Consider the following 13,939-nt stretch of genomic DNA (forward strand, 5'->3'; position numbering starts at 1 on the left):
AATGAAAGGAGAGAATGAACACCGTGAAGATTTTGCTTGCTCTTAGCTAAGAGCAAGCAAGTGTGAAGTCCCTGAATGTGCAACAGGGAGTCAGTATGGAGTACAGTGGCTACAGGGAGACCTGGAGGAGATGAGTTCACAGATAGTTGAGGTGGGGAGAGGCAGGACACAACTGTAAGATCAAGTAGATGGTGAAGGACTATACCATCATACAAATAATGAGCTTAAGAAAAATTATTCTGGTTGCTCTGTGTAGTTTGGATTTAAGCAAAAATATTTTGGAGGAGGTAGGTACAGTACTCAAGGGAAAAGTGGTTGGAGTCTTACTATTACGGAACCAGGCTGGAATGCTGGTGGAAAAACCAAGCGGCACTCAGAGATCTTGGTGGATCGGAGATCTATTTAACACAGGCAGGCTCAGAGGAGACCATTTCTCCAAAGATCTGAGCCCCAAATGCCAGTGGGAAGGGTAATTTATAGTCATCAGCTTCCATGTCTGTGCGGGTTTTTGCTCATGCAGCAAACGAAGGAAGAAGAACCCGGAGGAGGGGTCTCTAAGCTAGAGACCAGAGTTCGTTTTAGCCCCATCGGCCATCTTTGGCGTACTTTATTCACTCCTCCAACATTACCAGGATGGAGAAAGGAAATAGATTTCATTCCAGTTTTCCTCCCCCAAATCTCTGTGCCCCAGTTACAGAGCTGTCTTTCAAGTTCTTGGCAGGTCGTGCCGCTTCCTGCCTTGGACAACGCCTCATTCCATGCTATTCCCTTTTCCTTCATTTTTTCTTCTTCACTTCCTTTAATCTGCCTTCTGGATTCCCAAGACTAAGTGGGGCATTGCCAATTATAGTATTATATAGTGTGGGGGCACCCTTATTACTTCTCAGTTGCACTTATCACAATTACGATTAATTATCTAATAATGTCTTTCCCCCTACTGGACCATGAGATCTTTAAGCGGGAGGGACTAGGTAAGTCCTATTACCCCCCAGGCCCCAAACTTATTACATGTATAAAAAGTAGAATTAGATTTCTTCTTTATTTCCCAGTATGTATATTACTATAGTTGAAGGGAAGAAATGATCATTCCATTTGGGGACCTAAGTACTTACCAAAATTTAAAATTGTTTTAAAAGCCAAATACTTTATACTGTGCTTACTTAGTAAGTTGGTAATAATTCTTTTTAAATTTTTTTTTCAACGTTTATTTATTTTTGGGACAGAGAGAGACAGAGCATGAACGAGGGAGGGGCAGAGAGAGAGGGAGACACAGAATCAGAAACAGGCTCCAGGCTCTGAGCCATCAGCCCAGAGCCTGACGCGGGGCTGGAACTCATGGACCGCGAGATCGTGACCTGGCTGAAGTCGGACACTTAACCGACTGCGCCACCCAGGCGCCCCAAGTTGGTAATAATTCTACATGAAACCTCAACAATCATTAGGTTGACTGATATAAGAATGTAGATTATCTCATATTTTATAAAAAAAAGTAAAATGACTACACAATGTCCCCACATTATACTGTTTACAAATGCTAAGCGGGTAGAAAAGGGCGCAATTTAAAAATGCGTTTTTCGGGTCGCCTGGGAGGCTCAGTCAGTTAAGCTTCTGACTATTGCTTGCCTTTGGCTCAGGTCATGATCTTGTGGTTTCATGAGTCTGAGCCCTGCATCTGGCTTTGCGCTAGTAATTAATTCCTGCTTGTAATTCTCTCTCTCCCTCTCTTTCTGCCCTTTGCCCACTTGTGCTCTGTCAAAATAAATAAACTTAAAAATTTTTAAATGTGTTTTTCAAGGAAAACAAGGTCAATGCATTGAAGGCTGCTGCTTTATATTTATGATTCCAAATTTGCGAAAAGCTTATATTCCTAAAATTAGTAACATTATATACTTAACTTAGTGGCATTCTGTGTTTCAATAAAGATTGGTGTGTTACTAAATTATACCGCATCTTTTTGGCTTCTTCAATCTCAGTACTGAAAATGTTAAAAAAAATTCTAATCACTTTGGTCAAAACAAATTCACAACATCTTTACTATTCTGCATGGAAGGGCTAACTGGGAACATTCATTAATCAAGCACTTTAAGATTTTAATTTCCAGATGGGATGATTAGCATTTCTGAGCTTTTTATATTCAAACCACAAAAATAAGTCCTTCTCAAGGGTCACTAGAGGCAAATAATTTAGACCCAATGTTTTGCTAAGTTGTGCTCTATCTATCATTTAGCTCATTTAGAATATTCACTCTGAGTCCATATTAGTATTTTTCAGATTTTGCTTACAATACAAACCAACTTATTTGGACTAATACTATCAGTATGACACATGCTGGAGAATTCCTTTGTTTATTTTAATTTTTTTTTATGTATATGACTCCTGTGTTTTTCTGTTTTTTATTATTTTGCAGATTGATTTATATGAAAATACTGGGCACTACTGTGAGAACTGAGTTGAAGTTCATGGCTGCAGTTATAATTCAGGTAATTATATTACTTTGTTAGTTATTTTATCCCCTTGTTTCCAGAAAGTAGTTTGAGGAGAGATGAAATCAGGTACGCTATCATTAATTAAAGAAATAATATATTTTACAAATGTTAGGTGGATAAAAGCAGAAAGCAGTAAGGATGACTTGGTATAGAATACCCTCATTTTGTTCAGGGGACGCATTCACGGAAACTTGAGCATTATTGAATCAATCATTCATGCGTTCTTGAACCAAAGTCCTTATGAAGATTGTTTGTCACTAATATTATGAAGTCATGACTTGCTTTGGTTAGTCCTTACTGACTACAGTGATATTTATGGTGCTCTTTATGACATCAAAGTAATTCCACCAATCTCAGTAAAAATATATCATTAAAAGTATATATGATATAAATGTATATTCCAAAATAATAACCACAAGGTAAGTGAATACCCAAGTATATACCCAACTGAAGAAAGAATTGATACCTCCCACAAGCTCTTTTCCATTATGTCTCCATTTCTCCCACTTACATGGAACTAGTTTTAATTTTGTATGCATCATTCATTTGCTTGTTTTAGTGGTGTAACCATATATAAATGTATTCCTAAAGTCACTATTGCTTAGCTTTTTCCTTTTTGAACACTTATAATGGATCATACTGTATTTCTTTTCTGCAACCTGCTTTTCTCACACAATATTTATTGATAATACACAGCTGTCGAATATTCTGTTGTATGCATCTACTACCATTCATTTATCCATTCTAGTTTCTAGCTTTTTTGCTACTATGAACAATGTGGCTAAGAATGTCTTCTGATGTGCCAGCTCTCTAGGATATATACTTGAGAGTTATAGATTATTAAATTATAGAGTATGGAATTGCCAAGTTATAGATTATGTGCCAGTTGAACTTTATTTAAGTGATGAGAAGGTATTATCTAAAGTCATATCAGTTTCCATTTTTATCACTTTCATTTCTGCAAATTCTTGCCAACATTTAGTATTGTCAGACTTTACTTTTTTTAATCTAGCAAGTATAAAATTGACTTTAATTTGCATTTCCTTTAACTAAGGTAGTTAAACATCTCTTAATAGGTTTGTTGACTGTTTTTATTCTGTACATTCCTATCATGACTTTGACAGGCAGAGCCTAAGATGACCTTTAGCCATCCTTGTCTCCTGGTTTTTGTGCCCTTGTATAATATCCTCTAAATGAGTGAGGGCTAGACCTCGTGATTTGCTTGTAACAAATAAAATGTGGCAAAAGCTAATGGGATGTCAATTCTGAGATTAGGTTCCATGGATTCTGTGGCTTCGGTCTTGCTTGCTCTCTCTCATTCTTTTGCTCTCTCTCACGCTGAGTGAAGTCAGGAGCTGTGTTGGGAGCTACCCAAGGAGAGTCCCGCATGTTAAGGAACTGAGGGAGGCCCCTAGTTAACAGCTGCAACGAATTGAGGCCCTCAGTCCAACACACTGCCAAGAACTGAATCTTGTCAACAACCAAAAACCGTGGCAGTGAGCATGCAAGGAGTTCCTCCCCTCACAGAGCCTTCAGATGAAACTGTGGTTCCACCTGACATTTGGTTGCAGCCTCATGAGAGGCCTGGGTGAGAGGCCCTGAGCCACACCTCACCAGGATCCTGACCCACAGAAACAGTGAGATGATAAATGTTTGTTGTTTGGTAACTGCTGAGTTTTAGGGTAATATTGTTATGCAGCAAATTAACACAGTGACTGGGACTGACATTTTCTTATGGCTCATGGGATTTTTTTTTTAACGTTTATTCATTTTTGAGAGACAGAGAGACAGAGTGCTAGTAGGGGCAGGGGCAGAGAGAGAAGGAGACATAGAATCCAAAGCAGGCTCCAGGCTCTGAGATGTCAGCACAGAGCTTGATGCAGGGCTTGAACCCATGAACAACGAGATCATGACCTGGCTGAAGTCAGATACTCAACTGACTGAGCCACCCAGCTGCCCCCATAGGAATTCTTTATATATTCTGAATATAATCATTGTCAATTCTATATGTTGCATTAAGTTTCTATAAAATTATAAATTCTTTTTTCTGTTGTGTCTTTTGAAGAAAGATTTCTGATATAAGTCTCTTGTTCTGTCCGTATCTATACATCCTTTTCATCCTTTGTACTTTTGGGATAATAAGAAATCCTTTCCTAACTTGAAGTCTTGAAGATCCTCTTCTATATTCTCTTTTTAAAACTGTATAGATTTTCGTTTAATATTTAAGTTCTTTAGTTCATTTGAAATTGATTTTCATGTATTATGTGATATAGGAAACATTTTAATTGTTCTTCCATTTGGGAAACTTCCACCCCTCTCTTATTGAATAGGTCATCCTTCCTCACTAATCCGCAGTTTTGTATTTATCCTTTTATATACAGGCACAGGCTCATTTTGAGTCCTATATTCTGTTCCTTGCTTTTTTTTCCCTGTTTCTGTGTCAACATCACAGAATTTCAATTAGTATAATAACTTTGTAGTAGGTCTTGATAGCTATTGGGGCAACTCCCCCTATCTAGTACTTCAGGAGTGTTTTGGCTAAACCTATCTCTTTGCAGGGTGCCTGGGTGGCTCAGTCAGTTAAGCATCCAACTTCAGTTCAGGTCATGATCTTGTGGTTTGTGGGTTCAACCCCTGCATGGGGCTCTGTGCTGACAGCTCAGAGCCTGGAGACTGCTTTGGATTCTGTGTCTTCCTCTCTATCTCTGCCCCTCCCCCCCTTAAAAATAAACATTAAAAAACTTAAACCTATCTCTTTGCTTAATCATATACAATTAACAGCAACTTGTCAGATTACATAAACAAAACATTTTTTGTGTGATTTTTATTGAAATGCCACTGACTCTATCAATCAACTTGGAGAAAATTAAAATATTTGTGATATTAAGAACTCTTGCTCGTGAATATAATATAGCTCTGCATTTATTTAAGTTTTTTTCTTCAGAAAAGGCACATTTTTCTATAAATCATGCATAATTCTAAAGTATACTTTCTAACCACTTCTTGCTGCATGGAACGTAAGTAGCTTTTGCACATCCAGCAACTTTTCTAAACTCTTTAACTTAATCTAACAGTTTATCTGTGGAGTCTTGATTTTCAGACGATCATTACATCTCTTAATTATGGCAGTTTTGTTTCTTTCAATGTTTGTAATTTGATTTTGTATTGTTTTATTGCATTTATATTAAGTACAGTGATGAATAGGAATAGGGATAACAGCTATTCTTGACTTCTTCCTGATTTCTGAAAAGAAACTTTTTTTTTAATATTTCACTACTAGGTATGATGTTTACTATAGGGTTTGAAGTTACTTTGTTACATTAAGTTGGTAGGTACTTTTATATAAAGTTTATTAAGAATTTTTATCATAAATAATTGTTGAATTCTACCAATTTTTTTAAGACTGTATTGAGATAATCATATGCTTTTCTGTCTTTAATATATAATTCCTTTGAATTGAATTAATACCTTATGTAATGTATACATTTAATCTTATCTTTACCTGTATCAAAACTTATTTGCATTGTGTTGAACAGGAATCATTTGCATTATGATAGATAGCAAACACCTAATAGCCATCAGCCCTATATAAGTTAAATTTCTACAGAGAAAAAATAATGTAAAGATAATCAAACATGCACACCATCATGAGATTGGACAATAAATGTCCAGCATCCTATTGAAAGGACACTTAGTAGTCACTTTTGTATATTAAAAGTAATCCACAATTCCTTGTGGCAGTCACTAACCGCCTTGTCATCATAAATAATCTCTCTCTCAAAAAGGCTTGTCCCATTTAAGTTTGCAGTGATTATTCACATAAATGCAGCCCGAGTAATAATAAACCGTGTAGGCCTCTTTGAGTTGTATTGCAAATATTGGGGCATGCAGTATTCAGCAACTATTAAAGCTGCAGAATTAACATCTGGAAGTTTTCTGGAAGTTTTCATAAGGCATCTCAGATTGGACAAAATCTCTCTCGACTAGATTTCACTTATCGTATCTAGAAACTTAAGGGAATTTCTTTTATTGAAGTTCCCCCAATTTTCCAAGACTCCTAGCTTGTCAGAAGCTGGCCTTTTTTACTACCTATAAGACTGGGAACCCATTAGGCAGGAACCTTGTCAGTACTCCTGGGACTTCAGTGGCTTGTTGTAACTGACTAAATGAGAATCAGTCTCAAATATGCCATTGAAGGTAAGGTTTTGGTTGGGTAATTAATTTGTGCAATTATTGCCTGATAAAAAGGAGGACAGATTCTACTTGAAACTATGCAAATGACTCTATTGCCATAAAAAGAAAGGACACCAGTAAGAGTTGCTGAATCTGGGATTTCACTGAGAAGCAGATATCACTATTAAATGTTTCATTTTAGTTTATGAAAGCATCTATTTAATTAAGAGTTAGAACTAGTTTAAGAAGAGAAAGGAGTTCCTCATATAGTCATAAAAAAAGAGCACTAAAATAACATTGACAATATTCTAAGCAAATAACGATGACAAAGTTTTCCTAATCAATTCAATGAGTGCTACTTAATTAATTCTTATCTGCTGAATTTGGGTCTGCTATCTGGTTTCACGAATACTTTTACCTCTGTACTAAAAAGAGTTGTGGAAGTCTTGACTCTGTCTAATGCTCTGATCTGAAAGTTATTTAAAAAATGTCATCTGACGAGCTTGTAACTAAAAGTTTATTCTTTCAGGTGTCAGTTATTTAGAGTATCTTGTATGGTCCTTTCCAAGAGGCTCTCAGACTGCCCTGCCTTTTTTTCCCCTTTATTCAAGTTTTTATTTAAATTCCAGTTAGTTAACATACAGTGTAGCATTAGTTTCAGGTGAGAATTTAGTGATTCATCACTTACATACAACACCCAGTACTCATCACAAGTGCCCTCAATACTCACACCCATTTAACCTATCCCCCACTCCTCTTCCAGCAACCCTCAGCTTGTTCTCTATAGTCAAGAGTCTGTTTTCTGGTTTGCCTCTCTTTTTCCCCCTATGTCCATCTGTTTTTTTCTTAACACACATGAGTGAAATCATATGGTATTTGTCTTTCTCTGACTGACTTCTTTTGTGTAGCATAGTAACTCTCTAGCCCCATCCATGTTATTGTAAATGGCAAGATTTCATTATTTTTTGTGGCTGAATAGTATTCCTTTGTGTGTGTGTGTGTGTGTGTGTGTGTGTGTGTATACACATACACACACACACACACACACACACACACATATATATATACCATTTCTTTATCCATTCATCAGTCAATGCACATTTGGGCTCTTTCTATAATTTGTCTTCTGTACATATCAGATTGATAAAGCTGCTATAAACATTGGGTTCATGTGTCTTCTCAAATCGACATTTTTGTGCCCTTTGGCTAAATACCTAGTAGTGCTTGCTGGATTGTAGGGTAGTTCTATTTTTAACTTTTTGAGGAAATTCCATACTGTTGTCCAGAGTGGCTGCACCAGTTTGCATTCCCACTAACATGTGTAAGAGGGTTCCCCTTTATCCACATCCTTGCCAACATCTGTAGTTTCCTGTGTTGTTAATTTTAGCCATTCTGACAGGTATGATATGATATTTCATTGTAGTTTTGATTTGTATTTCCCTGATGATGAGTGATGTTGAGCATCTTTTCATGTGTCTGTTAGCCATCTGTATGTCTTCTTTGGAAAAGTGTCTACTCGTGTCTTCTGCCCATTTTTTAACTGAATTATTTGGGTTTTTTTGGGGGGGGGAGTGCTATTAAGTGTGATAAGGTCTTTGTAGGTTTTGAATACTAACCCTTTATCAGATATGTCATTTTGAAATATCTTCTCCATTCTGAAGGTTGCCTTTTAGTTTTATTGATTGTTTCCTTCACTTTTCAAAAGCTTTTTACCTTGACAAAGTCCCAATAGTTCATTTTTGCTTTTGGTTCTTTTGCCTCTGGAGACATATCTAGTAAGAAGTTACTATGACTGATGTCAAAGAGGTTACTGCCTGTGTTCTCCTCTAGTATTCTAATGGTTTCCTGTCTCATATTTACGTCTTTCATCCATTTTGAGTTTATTTTTGTGTACGGTGTAAGAAAGTGGTCCAGTTTTATTCTTTTGCATGTTGCTGTCCAGTTTTCCAACACCATTTGTTGAAGAGACTGTCAGACTGTCCTTTTGGAAGCATAAATTCAGGTCTTTAATTTACAGAAGAGCCTTCAGGCAGCATTGAAGAATATCAAAAACTGTGGATGTAAACATTTAATGACTGTGGTTCTTTTATAACTACAGCTAGTAATATAATACAGGAAAGTAATATCCTCTAATTGGGTATAATAAGTGTCCATTTCATAACGATTTTGATCAGTCTTTCCTCTGAAGATAAAAACATAATGGTCAGAAAGAGCATTGAGAAAGAACCTGTGCTTTCTTGTACAGCATGAAAACTTAACCTAAGAGTGTCCCTTTTGATTTAATATGTCTTCCCATGTAGCTTTTACATTGTGTATCTAATTAAGAAATGTGGTCTAAATTTAGGTTTGATCTTGGGAAAGCAAGTGAAAGTTATCATAGGATATATGAGCATTTGATTAAGATGGATAGGATCATAACTATCAGAACAACAACACTTAGTTATTGATATAATCAATGTGACAAAACACCTAAAAATTAATATAGAAGGAGGGAACACTGCTATAAGGAATCTTAGCTCTTTCATCAAAAAGTAAACTTTCTTGTTAATGGTCAAGGACATAATAAAGATAATATATAAAATTCACAAAATGCTTCTCATAAGATACAAAATCTCAGCTATGTGTATTACACAGAAGGGAAAGAATAATATTTCATATTTAAGGTAAGAGTCATCAAACATTTTCTGTAAGTGGCAAGATAGTGAATATCGTAGGATTTGCAGACCCTGTAGTCTCTCTTGCAGCTACCCAACTCTGCTGTTATAGCATGAAAGCATTCATAGACAATGTAAATGAATGAGTTTGACTGTGTTCAAATAAAACTTTATTTACAAAACAGGTCACTGGCCAGATATGGCCCATGGTACATCATTTTCTAACCTTTGTTTTAGGTGAAGGCATTAATCAGAAAACTAAGAAGGCAAGTTTTCAAAATAAGATGTGAATTATAGTACATTCCATAGCTTCTTTTCACTCTCAAGTATTATAAAATATAAATCAATAAATTCATACCTCAAAGATACAAACTTTCTGTGGCATATAAAAATAAGAAGCAAAAGTATTTAAAAATAGATTTGTTTTGATCAGTTTTTCAGTATTCCATCTCATTTAGAGAATATCTGTATGTGCAAGAAGTACCTATTAATTTGTTCAATTTAACATTAATCAGTGTTTTAGAGATTATATTTAAGTTAACACACTAAAAATTACTATTGACATATAAAGTTCATTAGCATGATTATTTAATTTAATTAAATACAAACATTTTTTTATAATTTTCATATCATGTAGGAGTGTTGTCAGTTTATTGATCTATAAAACTGTATGAGTTTAGAATTTCCACATTAAATTATCTATACGATAAAAACCCAAGTAAAACAAAATGTAAGTTTGTACAATATTTGGCACTGATAAATCAGGGGAAAATATAGCCATTTTTTTATTTATTATTTTTTAAAGAGGTCAAAGAGCTAGCTAGCTCTTTCTTTTTTTAATGTTTATTTATTTTTTGAGAGAGAAAAGAGTGGGAGACAGAGAGGGGCAGAGAGAAAGGGAGACACAGAATCTGAAGCAGGCTCCAGGCTCTGAGCTGTCAGTGCAGAGCCCAACTCAGAGATCGAACTCAGGAACTGTGAGATCGTGACCTGCGCTGAAGCCGGACACTTAACCAACTGAGCCACCCAGGTGCCCCATATAACTATTTATTTTTAAATGAAATTTTAAACTAGTCTCATTTCCAAAATGTTTCTGTGCTGACAATTTCTGTAAGAAGGACTTTTTTTTAAGTCCAGCTTCTTTAAATCATTAGAAGTTTAATTCTCTTATTTTCTGGGAATTTTAGAAATATTTTATTTATAAAAAGGCTTATTTATCTCTATAAACAAATCCCAACAATTATTTTAGTTTAAGAAGTAAGTAATATAATTCTTTGAAAGCTTCCAGAAGTAGAAAAACAATGACATGTAAAAGCATTTAAGCATAGACAAAGAGGCACATAGAATACCATAATTCATCAGTTATACAACTTCAGCTACAGGTCAAAAGTAAGTACGAACATAAAGACACATTATTCCACACATCAAAATGCTATTATTCCTAATGAGTACATAACTTTTAAATTAATTTGAACTCAAAATAGAAAATTAATCAAAAAGACTAACAAATTGGATTTTCCCTTCTTTGATCTAACACAGAAAATAGATATTTATCATCATTGAACAGTAATCACCAAATGGTTAGATCAGAAGTTGGCAAATCAGTCTGTGAGCCAAATTTGCTAATTGCCTATTTTGAAAGACCCACAGAATAGATTTACATTTTTAAGTGGTTGAAAAAAAATCAAAATAATATTTTTGACACATGAAAATTATAAGAAACTAAAATTGTAATGCCTGTACATAAAGTTTTATTTAACCCAGTCATGCTTATTCATTTACATAATGTCTGTGGTTGCTTTTACAGTACAATGTCAGGGTTGAGTAGTTGCAAAATAGGCTATATGACTCTCAAAACAAAAAGTATTTACCATCCAGCCTTTTGCACAATTAGTTTGCTGACACTTTTATAAAACTATAGAATAAGTCATTGCCACCACCAGAGGAGAATAACTTACCAGTTTATGCAAATCAGAAACAAAACCAAGACAAATTCAATGCAGGAATATAACACAAAAACAAACAGTTAAAACTTTTAGTGCCACTTGGGATTCACTCTGAGAGTCAAGAAACAAACATGTTCTATGGCATAAATAGCCTATGAAGTTCACTTTTCTGGTAAATTCTGGTAAGTTCACTTTTCTCTGTTAGGTAAATTCCTTGGGTGTCTCTGTAGATGACCTCCACACTGTTAGATGATAATTTTTAAAAAATAGAATGGATATAAATATGTTTCAAAAATTTCATTGAACTCAACCAGTAAGACATAAAAAACAATTCTCTAAAAGATCATTTTACATTCAAATTCCATGAGATTGATCTATAGCTACCTGTGTGTGTGTGTGTGTGTGTGTGTGTGTGTGTGTGTGTGTGTGTGAAATCTTTATCAGATTTAGATAATAATGTTATAATTGGTTCATGAAAATTCAGAAATTTTCCTTTGTGCTCTTAGACAATTCAAAATTAATATTTGTATTAACATTAACAATATTAGTATTACCTAGTCTTTAAAGGTTGTAGAATTCCCCACATGAAACTATTTGGGCTTGGTGCCTTTAATGTAAAAAGTGCTTTAATAACTTTTTTCATTAATGTCCGTGGAAATTGGTCTATTTAAGCTTTCTATTTCTACTGTGGTCAATTTTATGGAGTTCCATTTTATAGAAAATTATCCATTATTTCATTTTGAGTTTCAAATTTTTCAATTATTTCAAATTTATTTGCACTGAGTTATAGACATTAATCTACATAAATTAATTAGTATGTATACGTATATACATAAAACACATATATGTGTACGTGTGTGTATATACATATATATATACACCTGTTCTGTTTCAAAGGTTATTTTCCACTTGTTACTCTTACTCTGTGTATTTGTACTTGCTCTCATCTTTTAAAAATTAGGTTAGCTACTGACTTGTTTATTTTATTAGATATTTTCAAAAACCATCATTGTTATTTCTATCCTTTTCCTGATTTCTCCCTTGTGAATCTCTGTTTTTATCTTTATAGTTTGTGCTTTTGTGTTTTATTTTGCATATCTTTGTGTTCTTCTTCAAAATTTTGAGTTAGAAAACATTATTATATCATTTTTATTGGCACATTTATGTAAGGTTGTGGATTTTCTTCAGATCACTACTTTAAAAAAATTTTTTTTATTAAATTTATTTATTTTTCAGAGACAGAGAAAGACAGAGCATGAGCAGGGGAGGGGCAGAGAGAGAGGGAGACACAGAATCAGAAGCAGGCTCCAGGCTCTGAGCTGTTAGCACAGAGTATGACACGGGGCTCGATCCCACGAACTGTGAGATGACCTGAGCTGAAGTTGGACACTTAACTGACTGAGCCACCCAGGCTCCCTGATCACTACTTTTATTATATCATAGATTTTGATATGTAGCATTTCCATTATATGGAAATTATATGTGTTCTATATGTATACATATATGTATTCTAGGAAGTCTGTAATTTCAGGGTTTGTTTTCTTTTTTATCCAAGAGTTGTTTCATGGAGAGTTTGTTTTTGTTTTGTTACATTGTAAGGAAAGAATCTAATTTGTATTATTTCTATTTTATGGAGATCTCAGAAGTCATGAAGCAGAGAATGCAAACCATGGTCACTATGCCATATCTGAATTCCTGATTCACAGAATTCAGGAGCACAATAAAAGTTATTTTACACTAATATGTTAATGGAGTGGTTTGTTACTCCATAAAAGGTAATTGGAACATGGTAGAATGTTAAAAGTTGTTACTTTCTGATTTCAAATAGTAAAAGAAATTCATCATTGCATGTGACACTGTAGATCATAAAATCCAATCAGCCTTTTGGAATTTCTTTTAAACAAAATTGTCAATAATTTTTATTCAGATCCTATTTAGACATCTCCAGTTACTGAGAGTTTACTGATTATAAGACTTTTTAAAATCAACTTAGAATTATTTTTTTCGCTGGCTTTAGTAGGATATGATATAAAAGAAAAGAAAAGCAGAGAGACTGAGAACTCACCTGTTGGTACAGACCAGAACAAGACCCAGTTTTTCTAAAAGATATAGTGTATATAATTGTTTCTCTGGTTTAATTTTTCTGATCCTTAATAGTGACAGAGTAGGAATAACAGCTTTTATAATTCCTGCTTTTATCTTCTGTTCTCTATGAAACAAAGAAAATTTTTAAACAGTACTTTGTTTAGTAGTAAATTTATTACATATCTGGTAGTCAAACATGGCAGGTCAGAGATGATTGATGTTTTTCACTGTTACAGAAGAATTTTTTGACAAGAAAATATATTAGAACTTATATGATGACTGTTGTTTTGCTTTTAATGAAGTACAAAAGTGCCATCTGCTACTATTTTATGTGCCCATGGCTGGCTACTGACCTCAATGTCCAGAATATAAAATCTGTGAGCCATAGTTGTGCCTTTATGGAGTTTATCATTTATTCAGTATGAAGCTGTCTTTCCCTTTGCCATCTGACCTCAGGATAAGAAACCGTTTTCAAATGTCCATCATTTAAAAATCTTGGTTGTTGTTGTGTTGTGGGCTGTTATAGCTCCAAATATCCTGAAGGCTTTGGGATCAGTCCCTGATTTCATTTCAATTCTTCATTTCCACATCATTT

The 13,939-nt window shown here is 34.5% G+C and overlaps 1 pseudogene; it reads left to right on the forward strand.

The window, feature by feature from the left end:
* Positions 1–13,939, forward strand: part of LOC128315281 (transmembrane protein 258-like) — a 207,975-nt pseudogene that overhangs the window by 108,507 nt on the left and 85,529 nt on the right.

This window comes from Acinonyx jubatus, chromosome C2 (assembly GCF_027475565.1).
Source record: "Acinonyx jubatus isolate Ajub_Pintada_27869175 chromosome C2, VMU_Ajub_asm_v1.0, whole genome shotgun sequence".
In the NCBI taxonomy this organism is placed as follows: Eukaryota; Metazoa; Chordata; class Mammalia; order Carnivora; family Felidae; genus Acinonyx; species Acinonyx jubatus.